Source organism: Nicotiana tabacum, chromosome 5, assembly GCF_000715075.1.
Source record: "Nicotiana tabacum cultivar K326 chromosome 5, ASM71507v2, whole genome shotgun sequence".
NCBI classification, from domain to species: Eukaryota; Viridiplantae; Streptophyta; class Magnoliopsida; order Solanales; family Solanaceae; genus Nicotiana; species Nicotiana tabacum.
In genome coordinates, this window is record NC_134084.1 from 110,045,166 (window position 1) to 110,051,280 (window position 6,115).

At 37.8% G+C, this 6,115-nt stretch overlaps 1 long non-coding RNA gene across 1 annotated transcript; it reads left to right on the top strand.

Annotated features, from left to right (window-relative positions):
- Positions 1 to 205: 205 nt before the first annotated feature.
- LOC107819851 (uncharacterized) lies at positions 206 to 2,180 on the top strand. The gene is made up of 2 exons (XR_012709705.1): positions 206 to 350; positions 1,969 to 2,180. It is a non-coding gene; the product is annotated as an uncharacterized LOC107819851 (long non-coding RNA).
- Positions 2,181 to 6,115: the final 3,935 nt, after the last annotated feature.

Genomic DNA, 6,115 nt, shown 5'->3' on the forward strand with positions numbered 1-6,115 from the left:
TAGTCAGTCATTTTCTTATATTGGTAGTATATGGCCTTTTACTTTCGTCTGTCTTCATTATATTAAACTAACATAGACTCCATAATGGTTTCACGACGGATAGGTATAGTAAGGCTTTCTGGAGTTGTAGTACATTATAATTACTACTACACCTACTACTATATTATTTATAGCAATCTGGAGACTTAAATTCTCACTTTGAGCATTTCAAGAAAAATACCAATTAAGAAACTAAAAATGGAAGATTCAAATGCTAACTAGAATGATAACAATAATGGAGAAGAAGAAGAAGGAAGATGGAGTCTCAAAGGCAAAACAGCCCTCGTTACTGGTGGCTCTAAAGGCATAGGGTGAGTTTGAAATTTTCTCCTTGACTCCTCCATTTAATTATAGAGGTAGTTAGTGGCGGCCGAATCAGGATTTTTACTAAGGGAATTCAAAAACATAATAAAGTAAATATATGAGAATCCAATAAATTAATTAACATCTACAGTATTTTAATATATATATATATATATATATATATATATATATATATATTGAAAATCAATGAAAAAGATTTATATACAGTGTAACTTTTCCTAACTCTGCTCTGACTAATACCTATGACAAGTTTATACATGTAGAATTCCGAGTAAGTAATGTGATCGATCAGAATGAGTATAATGTTATTAATTACAATCATATATTTTAAATTTTTCTTTTTATGTATTAACTGTTGGAGTCAAAAGAAACGATTGTTAGGACCGAAAAAATCAGGTGTCATACGGAAGCTAGCAAAGCAAATCTTGAACGACGATAAATCATACAACAAAGAGAAATCTACCAAAAGAGACACAAACATTTAACGTTGTTCGGTCAATTGACCTACGTCCGCGACGGAGATGAGCAATCCACTACATAAAAGAGAGTACAAAATATCGAGAGAACAACCTCACGAAGAGTTAAACACAAGTGACACACTAACACTTGTCCCGTGAAGTTCTCCCCCCAAACACGACTCTTCATATGGCTACATTGTAGACGCTACTGAATGAGAAGGACGGATCTTCAATTTATAGAACTCCAAACATTTTCCTACAAGAAAAGAGACTAGACAAATATGGAAGAATTATATTTTCCTTTTAGGAAAAGAAAAACCCAATTATGGTAAATATGTTGTTCATTCCTTCATCAGATAGGAAAACCAATTATGGTAAGAAAATCTGGACAAACACCTAACAACAATGAGGCCAATTGAACCTGCAAAACCTGCTCTAGTTCACGTTATATATAAATTTATCTCTATAGCTGAAATCCTAAGAAATACAAGTGGTACTATTAGTTTTGCACTCATTATCATAAATCAGTAAGGGGTCGTTTGGTATGAGGTATAAGAAGGCATTAAGGGTGATATAAAATTTTAATACCATCTTAATATTATGTTTGGTTAGCAAACCAGGTATAAGTTATTCCGGTGTTAATTTTAATACTGGGATAACTTATACCTTATAGAAGGTGGGGTAATTAGCACCGGTATAACTTATACCTTCTTTTTAGAAATTATGCAATTGTCATTCTTAATACAACATACCAAACAATGAATAAACAACAATCCCAACATAACTAATCACAGCATAACTTATCCCAATATAAACTTATACCGGTATTGCACTTATTGTCATAAATCAGTAAGTGTAGTGATACTCTACTCTAACTCATCAAATGCACGATCGATCTTCTTGAAAAATGATTTCTGTCATATTAAATACAAACCTTATAGACGTTATAATTTCCATGAAAATATATAGGCAGAACTCACCTCTCCAGCAAGTTAAGATGTGACAAATCTATAAGCTATGAACAATATATGTATACCGAGGCAAATGCAAAATATAGAATAAGGGAGTTCAGAATGAATGTGATCTTATTATATGTATATATTTTTACTCTATTCTGTCTTCTACTTTTGTATTATTGGCATTTTAGGTATGCAATAGTGGAAGAATTGGCAGGTCTTGGAGCAAAAGTATATACATGTTCACGTAATGAAAAGGAATTGCAGGAATGCCTTGAGATTTGGAGAAACAAGGGATTTAAAGTAGAAGGTTCTGTGTGTGACCTATTGTTGCGCACTGAACGTGAGAATTTTATGCACGCTATTGGAGATGTTTTTAATGGAAAGCTCAATATTTTGGTTAGACTTTAATTCCACCTATTTTTATTTTTACACATTGACGGTGTATAAATTTTTTGCATTAGCATATCATTTAATGACAAATTACACGCAGACGCGGCCCGATCGAGGATTTGAAAGTAGCAGGTACTAGTACTACTATCAAATAAAAATGAGTAAATGCTTGAGTCAGAATTAAACACAGTCAGTGCACTAATTTAAGTCAAATTGTGCTCCCCTAAATCGACAATTGTAGCTGCCTAAAATTTGAATTTTAGATTCTCAATCAAAATATGTACTAGTTATTTAAAAATATATTATACATATACATCTTTTTTTTAAGTCATCAAGGGCCAATGACATCCCATCCAAAGGTAGGTCTGCCTCTAATTACAAGTAATAGAGCCCGTATGAATTGGCTTAAAAAAAGTGGCTTCTAAGCACAAGGGCTTAAAAGCAGCTTTTAAGTGCTGGAGCTTGTTTTATAAATAAGCAGTTATCTGTTTGGATAAAAGTGCTGAAACTTAAAAAAAGTTGTTGAAGTATTTGGTAAACAAGTGCTGGTAAGCATTTTTTTTATTAAAAAGACAAAAATATCCTTAAAGTTGTTAATATTATAAAGGAGCTGATTACTATAATATATTTAATTATAAATTAATGCAAATAAAAAATAATTTATATTTTAATTTAATTTCAATTTATGAGATTACTTTAGATAATTTTTATAAAGTAGAAGAAAGATACTATATAGTCAAGTATAATTGGTAGAAAGTAACGCAAGTGGATCAGAAAATGATACTTGAGAAAAGTGCAGAAAATGAAAGATGAAGTAGATAGGAAGATGAAAGAAGAGGAACGGGTCTTCAGATGTGAAGAAAATAGGAGAAGAAAATGTTTTGGGGTTTCTTTGACTGAGGGTAAATTTGATATTATGAAAACTTATAATGGACAAAAGAGTAATTTTATTGGTCAAACCAAATGGCTTTTAAGCCAAAATTGGAAAAGTTGGGATCAACCAACTTATTGCTTTTGGCTTTTTTTAAGCACATTTTAACTTTTTTTTAAGCAGCAGCTTTTAAGCCCATCCAAACACCCTCATAGTCTATAGTAAGTGTGATTTGTAACAAAGTACTTGTTTACCTCGAAAATATGAGTAACAATTAAATTTGATTTATGGTTTTAAAGATATGTGATTTAGTTCAATACTAATTAATAACCAAGAATACTAATGTATAAATGATAGAAATAAGTAAAATCAAACCAGTGTGCAAGACAGTCTCGACCTCGAGCTAAGGTGGCCTCGAGGTTGGTTAAGAACAGTAAAGCAAGAACAATTAAGTAAAGAGACGATTCTGATGAAACATGAGCCAAAAAGTAAGAGAGTATATTCTTTGTCAATGATTGATCATGGTTACAAATGATTGGAGCCCCTTTATATAATGGGGGAACCCTAAATAAGATACATTTCTATTTACAGTAAGGAATCCTGTTGGGATAGTTGTCTACCACCTAGTACGGATTCGTACAAATTTATTCCGGAATTTACGCCATGATCTTGGGGACGTGCAGGAATCTTGCTCATTATGTTACAAACTTATAACGGTATCATCTCGGGGTTGATCACACTAGTCCCTGACGTTCCTCGAGCACTTAAATCTTTGAGCCTCATGTTCTGCCTTCAGACTCGAACTCGGTCCATAGTGAGTCTATTCTTCGACGCGAGTCTTCTGTTCCTCGTGGTGGGTCTTTGGGCTCGCAAAATCGGGGCCACATGATTTTACCGTAGACAGATAGTCCCCGCATTTTTAGAGTAAAATGATAAGAAATGATTTGAACTTCCACTTTTCGAAGTCCCTAATAATGACGTCATTCTCATGACATAGGCGCTCGAAGTGACCGAAACGTCCCATCAATTCGCTTCCCCAAAACATTAAATGTTTCTCCAGTGATGATTGGCCACTAGCGTCGTCAAACCGTCGCCGCTTACCTATAAATATGTGGCTTCTTTTTGGAATTAAGAACTTTACTTCTTCCTTGCTCTCTCTTTGATCCCTTCTTCTCTTCATCTTTTTCTTTCATCACTTGCTTCCACCGTCCTTTTAGTACCGGAAAACGCCAAGCTCCACCACATTCCGCAACTCTTAACTTGAAATCATGGCAAAAACCTCTAAAACAGTTCCTTAAAAAGAAAAGGCTTCTTCCTCTTCCTCCCGTCCGGCCGGTGAGAAAGTGCGGCCATTCACGAGATCGCTCCCCTCGCCTGCGTCATAAAGAAAGATTTCGACGTAGAAAACCCCCTGTAGTTCTCGGTCGATATGAGCATGCTTCGAGGTATATCTGTTCGATAACAGAGAAACACCTGTTGTGAGACAGGATTGTGGCTGGGGGGATGAGGTCGTGTTACGGATCCCAACCCCCGAGGAGAATGTCACCACCCACACGGAGGGGTTCCTAAGTGTTTATACTTACCCCTTCATACTCGGTCTTCTTGACCCGGTTGTGATTGACTTCTGCAAAAGATATCAAGTCAACCTCGGCCAGATTCACCCCTCCTTTTAGCGCATGGTGATCATGCTCCATTATTTTTCTAGCAAGGTCAGGGGACTGGAATTTACCCTCAATCACCTTATCCGATTGTATCGGCCTTAGCTTTTCTGAGGACTGATCAAACTCCAACACCGATCGAGCAAAGCTTTCTTTTCTAGCAATGATGAGGCCAAAGACCGAGGCAGGATGAGCCAGTTTATCCGAATGAGGACTTCGGACATCATCCCCTAGGACAAAATGTCGTTCCTGGAGAAATGGAATTCCGAGCGTAAGTGAAGTCTTTCCCTCAGTGTCTTCTTACATTTTGTTTCTGCATTGTGTAATGTTTTTATCCCTTTTGTAGCCAAAGCATGGATCCCCCATGAGATCCCTGACCTCGAGGACTAGGTCCGAAAGTTAGTCGCGACCTCCTCGTATGACGAGCGCAAATGGCGTGACTTATCGAGGGGCAAATGGGAAGCTAAAAATCATGGTGAGTCTTTCTTTGTAAGCCTTTTGACGTTTCCCTCCTTTACCGAAGTCATTGGTTTCCTCATACTCGATTCTTGATTTATGTAGGCCTCGGAGATTTTTCCGAGATGAGGTCAGCCCCTCTTGGGGAAGAGACCAAGTCCCCGGTTCCCAAATCGGGGAAAGATAACAAGAGGAAAAGGGCTTCGAAGCCTAAAGACCCTCAAGACAAGAAAGCCCAGTTTGAAGGCTAAGGAAGAAACTCATCCACGTGGACGTAGATTCGGCCTACCAGTGTCTGGATGATGAAGAAGATGAGGGCAAAGAATTAGCATAAGTGACCCGGACTAGGAAACCGGTTGAGGTATCCAAGCCCTCCGAGTCGGAGACCTTGCCTCATAGTGAGGAAACTCCGAAGAAAGACTCCGGTAAAGCCCCCAAGTCCCCTGAGATCGAGGTTATTCCTTGCCTTCAACAAGTACACCGGGAGGGCAAGTGCTGAAAATATCGACGCTAATCAGAGTGCCCTGAGTGAGGATCTCGGGGCCATGACAATAGTTCACTCCCCTTCTCTACCATCTTATTCCAAGGAGTAAATAAAGGACACTCAAGCTCTACGAACGCCTGACCCGAGTAAGGTCCTCAAAGAAGATCCCTTTCAGGAGTGTTTCACCAGGGTCGAGGATGTCGCCGACCTTAATGACGCATCTACCCTCTTTAAAGAGGCTCATCGTCTCTTCTCTCGGGTAAGCACTTACTTTTAACGTTGTAGAATTTCTGGTTTTCTTCTCTTGTCATGATTGATACCCTTTTGTTTTTTGTGTAAGCCATTACCAAGTTTAGGGCTAAGCTGAGCGAATGTGAGGCCGAGCTCAAGAAGTCTTCGGATGAAGAGAATTCCCTGAGGCTCCTCTATAGCCAAAAAGAGGAGGAGCTCAAGGACCTCCAGGCAGATTTGGCCAA